This window comes from Nanorana parkeri, unplaced genomic scaffold, assembly GCF_000935625.1.
Source record: "Nanorana parkeri isolate BGI_ZX_2015 unplaced genomic scaffold, ASM93562v1 scaffold160, whole genome shotgun sequence".
In the NCBI taxonomy this organism is placed as follows: Eukaryota; Metazoa; Chordata; class Amphibia; order Anura; family Dicroglossidae; genus Nanorana; species Nanorana parkeri.
Window position 1 is genome coordinate 843,273 of NW_017306428.1, and position 16,411 is coordinate 859,683.

Genomic DNA, 16,411 nt, shown 5'->3' on the forward strand with positions numbered 1-16,411 from the left:
TTATAATTATTTATTTTATTATAATTTCTTATAATTATTTATTATATTATAATTTATGATTTTGTGTTTCAAACTTTGTCATACCCGGGATGTCTACTGGACTCTTGTTTGGACAGATTTAGGTGAGTTATTCCTACGATTTACTAAGAATTACAGGCCTACAATATAAAACAACAAATTGCCATGAAAAACAATATACTGCTTTGGCATGGTAAAATCCTGCATAATCATACCGCCAGGGAGGTTAAGATAAGGTCATAAAATCTGACAGTGGTTCTGGACTTTCCCCACTTTAATAGAAAATGTTTTTAAATCATGTTGCCTTGTTATTTTTCCCAGTTATTGTCTTTGTAGCTATTTGATTTATTTCAAAATATAAAAATGGAAAATTTGGGACAACAAGACCAAACAACCATAAATGCTATCCTTAGAGTCCAGCACAACTGAGGTGGCTGTACATATTGGATTGAATGAAATAGGTACTGCATTTTTTAGCTAAAATTCACTATGCCATTAATTCCACATTCCATCATAATTGTTTGACATGTGGAGGACATGTTGACTTGAAGCATTGGTAAGTCAAGGGTTAGAAACTGCCCTATAAGCAGAATATGTGCAGCTGTGGTTATGCAGATTACCCACCAAGCCTAGTGGTTAGAAGTATGGTAATATGTTGAGAAAGCATGGTACTTGTTTTACAAAAACATATGACTGATAGCCAGGGCAGGAAATAAAAGCAGCCTAAGGCAGGACAAACAGGGTTCCAAGTCTAAACAGAAGTAGGTGTAGGGTCCCCTAAAGTGCATGATGTTATGAACAACTGTCATTCAACAGAACCCCTTATCTATGGATATGGGCTTGAATAAGTGGTAGCTCCTAGTTTTAGGCCCTGGCTTTGCCCCACTGATGGTCAAATGTGCAACAGTCAAGCAGGGAGATGAACTTCATTGACAGTCTGAGGTCAACAACAAAGGTACATACTGTCGACCAAGGCTCCATATGGGTAAATATGAAGACAAACAGATTCATGATATTAGGACAGAACACCAGCAGGGTTATTCACAAAATGGTGAAGAGGTTGGAAAAGGCAGGAGAAGTGAACAATCTAGGACAACATAGCTAAACTGGAAAGTAAACTGAATTGGAGAATTTTTCCAAATCAGCTATTTTGTCCTAGATTGTTCCCTTCTCCTGTCTTCTCCAAACCCTTCACCCTTTAGTGAATAACCTTGCAGGTGTTTTACTGAATCAAGGGTCAAACTTTAGCCAACATACAAGCTTTGGTCAGGACCAATGAAGTAGACAGCAGAAAATTAGAAAATGGATACTCAAGAGTAATGAGATCTCAGCAACTTGGAGATCATTTCTTAAAGTTACACTAAACTCAGGAGTTAAACATTAAAAATGCATTCAAGTACCTTAACTATTAACAAAAATGCAGCTTATTTGGGTATGACTTGGCTGTAGATCCTCAAATCCTCTGACTTTGTGCTGACACTGTCCTTCCTTCTGGAGGGTGGCTACTGTTGTTCCTCTTGGTCTCTGTGTGTGTTGTAAAATATCCACCACTTCAAGCTTGATCCAGTGATGGACTACAATATCAATACAAATTAGTAAACTAAACCACTTGAGAGTATAGCTTGGAGCGGTGGCTACTTTACAACACACACAGAGACCATGGGGAACAAAAGTAGCCACCCACCAGAAGAAAGGACAATGTCAGCACCGATTCAGAGATGATTTGAGGATCTACAGCCAAGTGATACTCAAATAAGCTACATTTTTGCTAGTAAAAAAGAGACTTGCATGCATTTTTAAGATTTAACTACTGAGTTTAGTGTCACTTTAAGAAGCTTACTTGACAAACTGAATATTCCTGGAATTTCCTGCTGTCCAGGAGTGGTTTATATTGTAAACAAAGAGTCTACTTAGTAAATAACAGGTGCTTAGGCTAATAAAGCAAAAAAGCTGAAGCTGTTGCTCCCAGCAAAATGTCCACTACTACCTAAAAACAGAATCTCAGAATTAAATCCAGTTAGGGCCATGACACCAATCTTGGCTTTTGTATTGCTGCAACCAAATAAAATGTGACAGGAAAATATTCACAACCGTGAGTTGCAAACCCCCATTGTTTTGTTTTACAATTATCGTGTGGCATGATAAATGACTTAGGACTTAGTAGCAGGTTGAGAGTCTGTTTTCGTACACATCATTACAGTTTCAATAGTACCCTAAAATGCAAAATACTTACCTACTCTTACCTTCTATGGTGCTGTTAGAATATAGCAGGCACATCTGGGTGCCTGCACGTCACTACAGTTTCAAGTATAAGCACCCCAGGTAGAATGAGGAAGCTCTGACATACAGATACTTTCTTGGTTAAGAGCCTGGTCCCACCCCTCCTGCCTCGTTTCTGTGACCATACTGACCATTAATAAAGATTAGGAGCTGGAACTAGGGGAGCAGAGTCTCAAATCATCAATCAAGTAAGTATGTCCATATAAGCACATCCAGGAATTTCAGGCTGTGAGCTAAAAACTGGCTTTAGGTATTAGATAAACATCTCCCAATCTTGCCATTTTTAGCAGAGTCAGGCAACTGTTTTATGTCTGTAATACAATTGGATAACGCTAGCTGACAGATCTATAGACAATCTGGCCTGAGCACACTTTGATCGGAAATGCATGTCTGACTACCCTCTTAAGGCCTGGTTCACACCTAGGCGATTGGGGTTGTTGAGCTGTTTTCCACATGTGTCGCCATTGACTTGTATGGGTTTTTGAGTTTTGCGCGCAATATCGCACGACTGAATACATGCGATAAAAAGCTAGATGTGAACCAGGCCTTAGTGATAAGGCTGGCAGTGTTTGCACTTGTTGGATGTATGGATATAGGCTAGTCAAAATACTGTATGTGTGTGTGCGTCAGGAATAATAATGTTCAATTTAATAACAACTGAGAATCTTTATAACAAACACCATTTATAGCTATTCTTTTACCTTTATTTTAGGAAGCTTTATAGCAAATCCATACCTACTTCTGTTCTGTAGATACTAAAGTGGGCTATCCCAATATACTTGCTAGCACATGATTATATTCAGTGATAAGTGTAAGGTACTGTCTTTACTATAATTACTGTACATTATCAGTTTAACTGTAGTAATAAGAAACATTCCACCTCTGGCTTATGTTTAGTTTCTAATCCAAAGGTGAAACATTTAAAAATATTTCCAGTAATAGAAAATTAAAGCTAGTTGCAAAATGAAAAAGAAAATATCCTATTGAAAATGCTAAAAATATATGCAATTCAGGTATAATATCACTCCCAGTAAAATTAATACAATTGCTATGCAAGCCATTGCATATTTAAACACATGCCAGTACTGTATAGTTTTCCAGAGAAAACTTTCATTAAAAAATCAGCTTAATTTTACAACCAAGCTTTTCATTATTTAGGGTCCATTAATATGTTACATTACTGGAATGCCCTTTTTACCTGTAGGGCTAGATAGGGCATGCTTACTCTTGCAGTAGTTAGAATATGTTAGTGGCAAACAATGAATACTTATTTTTTTTTTTTACAGAAATCGTTTTTATTAAGGGTTTCATAGAAACAACTTTGCATAGATACACATAAAACGTGAAAAAACATTCAAATATATACAGACATCATTCCACAATGTTAACAGAAAATCCCACAGTTGTATAAAATATAAACCATCCTCAAAATATACTCAGAAATGGTAGCCCTGAGTGATTAGCAAGGGAGTCCCCCACTCAAATGAGGACAAAGTAACTACCACTCCTCAAAGGTCTGCGCACACTCAAGGGACGGTTCACATCACAACATGGTATCAAGAGTGAACAGGGGGATAACCGCTAGACATGTGCGATTCGTTTCGTTCCGATTCGAAATTCGGACGAATTTTCGGAAATTCGGACATTCGGATGTATCCGAATTCCGAATTACAGACATAACGAATGCAAACGAATCCGAATTTCCGAAATTCGGTAGCGTTAGTACGAACGTTCGTTTCATTTTCTGTTCTTATTCGTTTCTTATTCGTTTCGTTCGTTGGAGCAAAGTGACATTAGAGAAGGAGAAAAATATTTTCCCCCCCTCAAATGTCACGAACGAACGAAGCGAATAAGAAACGAATACGAAACGAATAAGAACAGAAAACGAAACGAACGTTCGACCTACCTCTACCGAATTTCGTCCAAATCCGAATTCCGAATACGAATTGACTTTCACACCCGAATCCCAAAAAACGAAATAACACAAATCCGAATTTAAAACGAAATGAAACTAAACGATTTTTTTGGCAGTGCACATGTCTAATAACCGCCACATTTTTATTTAATTTTAAGTATTGCAATATTATTTCTTCAACAGTTTTTGAATGTGCTCAAACTAACCAAATTAAACTGCAAAGACATACATAAGAAAGGCATTGGTTCAATACTGATATTTGATGTCAAAACTGAACAACATCAATCAGAGAGTGAGTAGATATGGCGTTTGAAACCTACATTGGGCTGACAATCAATTTTATTCAATTACGGCAAAGAACAGCCACATTTTACTATTTGACATTGGCTAAATTCAATGTTATTGGTTGCTATGGGATACTGTTTGTTTCTTTGCCTTGTTTTGCCTGTGGCAGTACTTAGAATGGGGAACTCCACCTAAATCTACCTGTTTGTTCTGTTTTCCTTGCTAGCAAATGGAGAAAACAAAACAATTTATCCCATGACGCTACTAAGAAGTACCACCATGAACTCAATTTTTTTACACATACATTTTACTTTTTTATGTTTTTTTTTTTTAGAATTAGGAATATTTGTATCCTTTGTTGATAACAGCAGGTACCAAAAAGTATATATAAAAACCCCATCAGGCTGATTACCTGAAATTCAGATCTGTTAGACAAGACAAAGAACAGAATAATGTGTCTCAACACATCTCATGAATATTAACAACTAGTATGCAATCTGCCCCTTTAACACCACCACAAAGTAGTCATCCCCCAATACACAGTCTGGTGTTCAGAAACCACATTTTGGGGTTTATATTCCTCACATGACAGCATGGGATGTCAGACAGTGATTAACATTCCTGGGGCATTCACATTAATACAGTACAATGCTTCCGTTGCAAAGTTTAATACTTTCTCCCGAGAATCCTCCTTGTTGACTAGACAAGGCTGCCAATTTTGTTTGCCTGCCACATCAGAGGATCCCCAGAGGGATAAAAGGTCTCATGAAAAAAGGAAGAGCAGAGTAGGAAGCATAATTCATTGTGAATTGAGCAAAGAAGTCTAATTCAGATAAATGGCCGACCCCAATGCATCCTACCTGTTATTACAGTAGACATGTAGTATCTGTGCAGTAAATTAGTCAAACCCCAGTAGAGCTTGGTGGGAGCTTATCTTCAAGTGTATAATTTGAGTGATGAGGGAGCTGCCTCCGTGACCAGACTTGCTGATTTGCTTCATACTGAAAGAGATTTAAGTGACTGTCTTCCTGCCTACTCACCCCCCTGTTCTATGCTTACATTATATCCTTGTTACTTAAACTTCTGCTCTGAAGAAACCAAACAGTAAAAAACCCTAAATTGATTTTCCTCAGGGTTATGTAGACCCAAATGTTTCTTAAACTCTAATGGCTGCTTTTATCAACTCATTGCACAAAAATGCTTTGGGTACACCTCAGGCATTTAAGGAGCTTTCTGCTTTCTCACATCATAAATTACATAACATTAACCATTTAAGTTAAAACTGAGAGAAGTTTTCATTACATTACATTGCTAAACATATAAAAAAAACAATACATTTAAGTTCAAAATAATTGACATAGTCTGCTTGTGGCCTCATATGTCTCTATTTGAAATGCATGCATCAAGAAAGAAAATGCTACCATTATTTGTATACAACCTTTTACTCTCCATGAACATGCTCAGCTTTATTTTCGTCATCTTGGGGTAATGGACACACTCTAGCCTTTTCAAAAAACAGTGAATCAAACAAAGCACCAAGTGCAGAGTGCAATAATCCATGGTAATCAGTGAGCATTCATGTTACTAAAGCTGGTTAAATGAAGAAGGATCCTTATTAAGCACTATGGCTATTAAACTCTGCATTTGTGTACTTTAAATCAAGACAAAAAATACCACACCCCACCCTTTAAAGAAATTTAGACCTCAAAGCACCCACAGAGGTCAATTTCCTTTTTGGTACGTCAATCCAATGGAGGGATCACCTATATCTCCAGCAGATGTATGTTTTTGTGTACAGAAGTTTTTTTTAAATCAAGCGGAAAATACTTGGTGCTCTATCCCTAACTTACAATCAAGATGACAGCAGCTACATGCTATTAAAGATGCATATACACTTTCACAATGAAAACAAAACTGCACAAAACAACCATCACTTTTTTGTCAGTGGACTCAAGAACCAAATGTGTAAGATAAACTGTGTCATAAAAAAATAAAAATGTAGGCTACGAGAAATTCAAATCTCAAAGTATTTACAGAGCTCAGTTTGTGTTTTGGTAATCCAATCAATTAGAGGGATCCCCTGCATCTCCAAATACAAAAAAGTGAGCACATTTAAATAATAAAGTTGCAAATGGAGCAAGCATTGTTCCCAAAAGGTAATTTACTATAAAAACTTTATTTAAAAAAACCTACATAAAAACGGATACCACCATATATAAATCCACATGCACTGAACGCAAGAATGTTCAGCGGTCAAAATAGAATGACATCACACACAAAGGGGTTCATAACAGACATGTAAGCCGGCAAAAATAAATTTTTGTTTCATTTCATTTCTGATTTTTTTTTTCTGTCTTTTGAGTTTTGAGTCAGAACATCATTTTGTTTAGTTTTCAGAATTTCATTTAAGTTTCAGACAGGTTTTTTTGATTGGCCAGAAAACTGTCACGTGTCCAATGTAGTTTCATTTTGAACAACATTTGTATTCAGCCTCATTGGAATTTGGACATTTGTATGCATTCGAATGTCTGAATTCACGAAATTTCATCCAATTTTGCAATCGAAACAAAATGAAAATGACATGTCTAGTTGATAAAGACTAAAGGCAAATAGGCTGCTCACTTTGCAAGGGAATTTGCACTTTGCAGAGGAATTTTCCCGTAGCTTGGTGAATGTTTTAAAATTTCACTTTGCAAAAAATACCCAATCACGTGCAAGGAATATACTGTAAAAAAACGGAATATTTGCTTGCATATGATTAGATAATGGAATTCAGCAGAGCTTCATCCTTCACTGAAAATACCCTTGCAAAGTAAACAGCCTATTTTCTTTTATTAAATCAATATAATTGTGGTTATATTTTTTGCATGTGCCCACATTTTTGCAAGTATCATGAGCATTCCTGGGCATGCTCCTGTGACTAGCTGTTGAAGATGCTGGCAATCCCTCCATTGACTTACCAAAATGTGAATTGACCAATGTGACTGCTTTGAGATCTGAATTTATGGTAACTCTGCATTATATATATGGTGGAGGACACAGATTATTCTGTACACTTGGGTGTTGAGTCCACTGACTGGAAAGTGCTGCTGTGTTTACAATGTACCTATTTTTGCACATTTAGACATTTCTAGAGGTGTTTGCTCATCACTGTCTTCCAGAGTGTCTTGGGAGTCCCAATACCTGTGGTGTTAAATATGCAGATCTCAACTGGGAACTACATAGTCAAAGATCTGCAGGCCAGTGAGGCTAGCTGTTGCACTGAGAAGGGTGGCAGAAAGTGGGCAGTAGCTTAGACCTCAGAGCTGCACACCGATTTTCATAATTAGCACCCCATCTTTCAGGATTCCAAAGATGCTCTGGAAGATAAACTTAGTTGCCTGCATTTCACTTCTGCTGCTGGTTCAGTAAACTAATTTTATTCCTTGTTTGCTTTCAGGATAGGTTATAGAAGAAAGTCCTATTAAATACAGTGGTCCCTCAGTTCACGAACGCTTCTGTTTGCGAACACTTAAGTTCATAAACAGGAAGTTCAGCAAAATTTTGCTTCCGCTCGCGAACTCCGCATCGGGTGACAAGCACAACCACAGCCATCTTCCCTGCTCTGACACTGGTCGCGGCTTCCTCTAGTCGAGATTGCGGTCTGACCACAGTTTGATTCGGTTCGCGACCAGAATCGTGGAACGAATTAAGTTTGTGAACCGAGGTAACCACTGTATTTTACAAAGGTAGGGCCTGCTACAAGCACTGCAACAATGTTCATTCTTAAAAGATTGTCCATACCCCCTGTCTAAAAAAAGGTAGTTGTTGCATTTCCAGCCTGATACATGATGATATGTGACAGGCTCTGTGGAAGATAATTGAATTTGTACCAGTCCTGTAATCTGTTCAAAATTTTATCATATGCTAATATCTTAACATTTTCTTTTTTCCGTTCATTATGTTAAATAGAGCGATTGCCTTTTTAAAGCAGCAAGGTCAACAGTTGCTGGCCTCATTTAAGATGGGATAAGAATGCCATTACCAAACAAATGTGCCTTATTGTTCACTTTAAATGAATGCCACCGGATATATAGTAGCTTGGCAGTTTTTAAATTAATTTAAATGTAAAAGCAATAGGCAGATGTATTTTTTCATTCGCACAATAGTCATATGTAAATCGAAAGTGTAAGTGCACCATGCTGTATTAAAGAATGTTTGTTAACATAATTTCGGTCTACTTGCTTTGAAGTGTGTAAGACCTGGCTAAAGTAACGATTTTGTTGCTGAAAAATAAAAAGAAGCTATTCAAAAAATACCCTGCAGTCTGATGTTAATACAAAGATGCTTCCCCCTCTAGCACCCTTCAATGCATTTAGGCCTGTAAGTGTTCCCACAATGTTGGTATTTTCAAGACGCAAGGACATGTTTCCAGAGTTATGGGTGTGGTTTGTTTCTGTTTGTTTTAATGCAGACCATCCGGATTGCACCCAGAGGATGAAGGAGCAATTGGGGCAATGGGAAAATTAGAAATGTAACTGGGTAAATATTACTTCTTATAACATTCATTCCTAAGTTGATTGTTTGTGCCCTATTTTTCAGATATTCTAAACGTTATTCATTTTTGTTGACTTTTCCGCTTTGCTTTAGCTAAGTTGTACACTTGTTGGGAGTCCCATTTTTAACAGCAGAAATCTAGAACACTTGTGTCCAGGGCTTTACCCACCACTAAAAATATTTATGAGTAACTACTCAAAGATCTGATTCTTGTCAATGCATAAGAATAACCTAGCTAGTTATGCCAAAGTAGATGACCTGATCTAGGAATTAATTCAAATTGCCATTAAAAAAATCGTGGAGATGGATTAGAACACCTGTCAGGTTTTTATTGCTGTCTTTGTCCCCGTTAGGATAGATTCCCCCTCTGTGTGTCCTGGTGACTGTTCATGAGAGTAAAAGAGAAAGAAAATCCCACATTTGTGGGTGTCACAAATAAAAAAAAAAGGTTTGGCTTCAGTTTTACTTCAAAGAAGGCACCTGAAGGTGGATATTTTCAGTTATCTACTAAAGTATTCCTAGTAGCCCAAAGCACTGGGACATTCTAGCATACAAAATAATGACTATGAAGTGAGTACTTGGTCCTCCAGCATCTCATTGTTGATTGCACTAGGAGGCCAGTACTGAGGTATGGGAGGGTTGAAATCAAGAACTCACTTTTTAAGGTGCAGATGCTTCTTACATACACTCAGCACTTTATGGGATAAAAAAAGGATGCCTGTAGGCACCTCTAGGTACAGGTCCATTTATTACAGGTACACTTTCCAAAAAGTGATTTCAGTGCACTATTAACATGAGCTAATGTGAAGGACTTCCAAGAGTAGGAACCCTGTCAGGAAACTTTCAAATACCTAGGTAGACCTTACAGAAATGAGTAACATTGTTTTCTTGTGGTGACAAGAATCTCATAATTGTGATCGCAATTAGAGAAAGAAGAAACTCTATTGTTTCTGAGTTGACTTATTCAAATTGGAACAAAGAAAGCTGATTGTATTTCCCAGGCTGGGGAAAACAGAGACACTTGGCTGGTTGCTGCTGGCCACAGCCATCTTTTATTCCAGATTTTATAAATCAGCTACACTGATATCAGATTGTTATGTAAAAAAATATAGAAAACAAATACATTTTTTGATTCTGTGTATTATGGTAATTATTTAAACATAAAGTAGATGACAAAGTATTGCAATATATTTAAATAGGCGTAAAACATAAGTGATTAATCATTAATGGCTAACTCATTAACACTTTCTCTGCTATGCTAGAATACTGATACTGTCAAACCAGTTCTATAAAGTTACATTCTTCCTTGCTGATTGCATTAAGTTTTATGACATGACCTCAGGCTTTAGAGCCATTTTAAGGCCCTTGATGCTTCTGTTTCTTCCTGTCATGCTACACTTTCTTCACATAAGCCTCAGACCCTTGAGATATGGATTTGTGCGCTGTATATCTCTCTCATAGCTAGGTCATACAATTAGTGTTTATACTAAGCCTGGGATTTATCTAAAACAAACCATTGATGTGCTTTTAATTACCACTGCACCACATATTGGATGATGAATTTCAGGGTTTAGGTTTCGTTAGCACAATTTCAAACTACAATAAGATATACTAGAGCTGCTCAGTTGATCTTCAAATGCCCAAAATAAAGTAAAGCTACAATAAACACCACTGACATGCACATTATGGCAATTATGACATATAAATAGAAACTTTCTATGGTTATACGCCCTGTTGACCTTTATGGAGCCCCTGACCTTCCAACAGAAGCACCACTTTTGGATTGCATTCAGGCAGCTCTTGAGGCACAGAGTGTGCTGCTTGCAGCTGATGTGAATACATACAGTGAGTCTATATACTATATATACTAAGGCATAGACATCCAATCTGAACTTCATATTTTTTTCTGCCAGCTGCTTTTTATTGCTAAGTTAGAAGCTCTCTTTCATTTCAATGTAGACATATTTTCCCAGTAGAAATTACACCCTTGTTGCAATAATATTCTTAGTTTGCAGATGTGTTTCTTGTATCACAAACTGGCACCACTTTTTCAATAATATGTTTTTTACAAATATAAAATAATATTTTGTATTAGGTAAAAAGAAAGTGGACTTCATTTTGAGTATACAAATTGTAAAAAAAAAAGACAGTTATGACTTTGAAGTAATATTGAACTTTGCCTTGCTAAATGACCACAGAGCAGGAAAGGTCTCTTGACACTAGAGGACCACAGGCTAAGGGTTTGGAACTACATCAGTAAGCTGTCAATATTCAAGTAATTTTTGTAGCTGGCTGTTTTGGTTACCTGATGGGTGTCTAATTTTCTAGAAAAAGTAAAGAGATGCATTGTTTGCTCCATGAATAGTTGGCAGGGGTGGGTTTGTCACTGTTTCAAGAGACAACTAAAATTTGAGCAAGTAAAATTAGAAGGCAGGCACAAAAACTTGAAACTAAATTTTGCTTGCTTTTTTATTACACTACTATCTCTGCAACATGACTAATATACTATAGGCAAATGGCAATACCCGTGGCTCTATATTGCTTAGTTGACTTACTTTCTTTGATTTTATTGTTATCGGTTTTGTAACAATACCTAGATTAGAGAGAATTCCATCTGATTATTCAGAGGTTAATGCTTCATTATGGGGTCTATTTACGTAGGCAGCCGAGTGAAAGACCGACCTGAAGTGAAGTGAGCCGAACGCTGTTACTAAGCCAAACCTCCAGCAGGCTACTCTCTGCTGTTCGGTCTATTTTTATAGATGCCGAACAGCAGTGAGTGAATAGCCGAATGCCGCTGACCCGCATTCGGCTCGGCTGTTCTTCTCTGTCCCTCAGAGGGACTGAGCAGAACAGAAAAATAGTTAAACAATTAAAAAGAAAAAATAGAAAACGATTGTGCGGAGCTAGCAATGACAGCTAGCTCCGCCCAACCGTTTTCTATTGGCCGGCGGGGAGCTCCTGGAGTCTCCCGCTTCCAGCCGCCCAGGAGAGAAACACTGCTTTTTCTTTTTTTTCTTTATTCTGACACGGAGCTGTGTCAGAATATTAAAAAAAAAATGTCTTGCCCATAGGAATGCATTGCTAGATTCCTATTGGCTAATTCAATTTGCAATAGCCAATAGGAATCTAGCAATGCATTCCTATGGGCAAGACATTTTTTTTTTAATATTCTGACACAGCTCCGTGTCAGAATAAAGAAAAAAAAGAAAAAGCAGTGTTTCTCTCCTGGGCGGCCAGGAGCGGGAGACTCCCGCAGCGCCAGGGAGAGTTTGCTGTCTGGAGATCAGTGTCCCTGGTTAGCTGATATCCAGGGACGCTGATCTCTCTGCAAGTGGCCGGAGCCAGCCACAAGATCACGGCTGGCTCCGCCCAGTTGTCAGAAGCAGGCTGTCAGCGCAGCTCAGCTGAGCCGAGGCATATGCCTTCAGCTCGACTGAGCCGCTCAGCTAAGTTCTGGAGCTGTACGGGCTATTGTGAATAGCCCGTACAGCAGCCCTTCGGTTCTACTGAACCGAAGGGGTCCTGGGGCCGAAGCTAGCCGAAGGATCGGCCGAAGCTACGGCTAGATCCTTCGGCTGCTTCGTGAATAGACCCCTATGTGAACATAGAATAAACATCAGTGTTTTTTTACCATTTTATTTGCTTAGCGCTCATTGAAAGATAATTGTAGTGGTCAGCAGCAGCTTGTTGTAATGCACAAACACCACATATATGCCAGATTTTGTGTATTGCTTGTAGTATTCAAGATGAACAAGTCTCCACATAGAAGATTGATTCATCTATTATACTGTACATCTATTGTACTAGATACATTTATTTTGTTGCTAATTAACATTTTTCTTGTCTCGATAGTAAAATATAAATTTAAATCTTGGTTTTAGTTTTACTATAATATTGGAACACTGATGAAAATGTTAGCTATAGCAATAGAGCATGGTTCTACTCTATCATCCCCTCCAGCATATTTCTGCATCACCGTTTAGCTTCCCCTTCCCTCATGTATGTAGCAAAAGATTTCTTGCAAAGCATCATAATTAGGTATAATCACACTACATAAGCTCTGGTTTCTGTGAAGATTTGTACCTAGATTTGTATGCATTCATAGCACCACTAGGTTCTTTACAAGCTTACAATACAATCTTAATGTGAAGTTTCAGGTAGTGGGGTAAGGTAAAAAACTACCCAATATTTAGTAAAATAATTTGTCCAAAGATAAGCTTTTATAGTGTTTCAGAAGTATCCTGTTTAGGGCCCTGCTATTTACTATTTCCCAATACTTTGTAAGTTCTAGCAGCTAAGTATAAAACAGCTAATTATGGCATGCTCATCAGTTACACTGCACCTCAGAACATCAGTCTACGTAGCACCAAGCTTTTCTACAACTGAAATGCTTACAGCAGGGTGGAGCTTACCAGTGGAGGATGGGGCTTAACTCATTTAAAGTATATTTTATCACTAGACTAACACGGTTATTCACAAAAGGGTGAAGAGTTTGGAGAAGGCAGGAGAAGAGAACAATCTAGGACAACATAGCTGAACTGAAAAGTGAGCTGATTTGGAGAATTTTTCCAAATCAGCTATTTTGGCCTAGACTGTTCACTTCTCCTGCCTCTTCACTTCTCCAAACTTTTCACCCTTGTGTGAAAAAACGCTGTCAATATGCTGTCTAATCAAACAGAAATCACTGTACCCAACAGCACTTAGCTGCAGTGGCGTAACAAGGGCGGTGACGTCTCGGCGGGGTGACACTCGGACACCCCTCTGGGTGTCACCCAGCCTCGGGACGCCCCTGCTTAGCTGGAATAACCTTGGTTACATCTTTATACTCGGGAAGTCCAAGTAATTGATCTGAATACACTAGGATGTATCCAGTAAACAAAGCATGCTCTGCTTTATAGTAAGACTTTGTCGAATTATTAAGCAATTCATATATGTACAGAAAAGTATAAATATGCTTGGTCTGCTCTTTTTTTAGAGCTTGCACACAATGCAAGAATTGGTGGTCAGACAGTTTTGTTTAAGCACATGATTTGTGCAGAGATGTGTGCCTATTAACAAGTACAATTAATACATTAATTTACTGTATATGTACTTGGAACTTAAAGAAGTCACATTACCTATCCTAAGCTAATTAACTAATTAAAAGTAAATAAATAAATAAAAAACACATCCACTACACATGACCAGTAAATAAATATGTAATATTAGTAAATCATCAAACAATACAAATACCCTCAGGATTACTACCTTATTGTCCATGTCATGACTCTTTGCTGAACACATGTTATCATTTATTTGTTATATATTCCCAGTCTACCTTTATCAGAGCTTGTCAATCAGTGGTACTTCAACACCTAGGGGTACTTTTGGGTCATGCATATTTGTGATCAAGGCAGATATTAATAAAAACATGTTTTATGGAGAGTTATGTATTTAAAACTATGATAGGCTACAAATATGTGCACATGTTAAAAAGATATCTGTAGATAGGTACTGGACAGATGTTTGGAGGTAGTAAGACAAGTTAACATGTGATTAAGGACACGTCAAATATTTGTTACACAGGGTTAAATAAATTGAGTGATTAAGTTGGCAAGTACATGCCTACATGACAGCCTGCATACATATTAATAAATGATAATAATAATAATAATAACAACAACAAAAATAATATCCAATATTAACAGAATTCATTCCAACCCTTATAGGACATGGAAAACATCCTTGCATAAGGTGATAGAGAAAATTAAACAACTTTGTCACCAGCTTTATGGGTCATTATTTTGTGCATACAGTATTGTGCTAGGTTATTAAACAAAAGTGCAATAGATTAAAGAGTGACAAGAGCTTCAGAATCAATTCTTTTTCAACTGAGGTGGCATAATGGAAATCGACTTCTATGAATGAACTCTTGTTACAAAGTTATGAGGTGCAGAGCTAATGCACTGCCATGAGTTCATTTTTATTATTGTGTTACACCTGAATCAATTGACAAAGCTGCCTTTTTTTCTTCTACTGCTTCCCTTTAAGCAAGAGATGGCACTTAATTGAATAAAAGTCAATGTAATTATATTAACGGACTCTGTGTTAGTGCTGACAGAGAGAAAGGGACATTGCTGCACAGAGCGTATTTCTGCATTCAGTTTAGCTTGACAGAAATTGAAGGAGGCTACACTTTCTAATTAGATTGTAGGGATCTTTAAGTTTCACTGCTGTGACTAAAGCAATAAGCAGCTAGTTTATCCGCAATGTATAAATTTCAGATTGCTAGGCTTCCACATGCATCTGTTCCACTGTGTATTTTTAAACAACAGTTCATTTATAAGAGTATCCATAGACTGGGGATGCCTGTTGGCTGAGATTACTATTTTCATCTGTTTCATAAGACTGTTTGGCTGTTTATGGAGTATTGCAGCAGATAAGGTTGTCTCACCTCCATTGCAGGAAATATCTGTTATCTGCCATTTGACTGTTCTTTCTTTATAGAGCTAGCAGGTTATGTGTGCAGAAAGCAGAAGAAAGATATCTTAAAAATCAGTCCATTTTAAAATGATCAATCCCTTTCTAATGTATACAGTCATTATCTGTATCAGTATCTGATGAAAAATAGCATTATTATAACATGGATTTAATAGGTCGCAGCAATAACCAAGCCACAGGCAAAAAGGGGTATGGGATACAGCTATTTGTGATTACATCTTGAATATTTAATGGCCCTGATCTACACTCTGCTTGGGCCTCCTCTTTCTGTTTTTAAATCTATCCATTCATTAATCTGTGGTAAGAGACAATCATATTGGTACTGAATGAGATATTAACTGTACAGCCAGTATTTGAGGAGGTTTGAGTTAAATAAGACAGTGGGATGAGTGTGATATGGTACTAAAGAGTAAGTATTGGAAATGCTCTGCTGTTAAAGTTTTAATACAGATACTAAAGTATAGTCATGTACATTAGTACCAGTCAAAACCTGACTTCTTCATAATATTCTCATTAGGGATTTAATTGAACCTTTCTGGTTAACTTCATCAATCAGCTTTCTTTGTCCTGTGAAACAGATGATTTAAACACCAACCTAAGTGTACAACAATGCTTGTTATATTGAGCAGAACAAAAAAATATACGTTTTTATAATTTCATTTTAGCAAGCTTTTTATGTATAGAGCACCCTATACAATTGTTGTCTTTCCTTAACTTGATACCCAGATATATTTTTTTTGTTAGTGGAGTTTTATTTGCTTGCTTTTTCTTCTTGCATGTGTATTTTGTGTGGAATGCATGAAATTGGCATTGATTTTCCTTGCAGTTGTTTTTATAGTATACTTTTATGTTTTTTATAATATGTATAATATAATGTTTGTATATATATATATA

General features: G+C 37.2%; 1 protein-coding gene across 1 annotated transcript in view; it reads left to right on the top strand.

Annotated features, from left to right (window-relative positions):
* BNC2 (basonuclin 2) overlaps positions 1-16,411 on the top strand; it is a 280,535-nt gene that overhangs the window by 263,113 nt on the left and 1,011 nt on the right. The window lies entirely within an intron of this gene.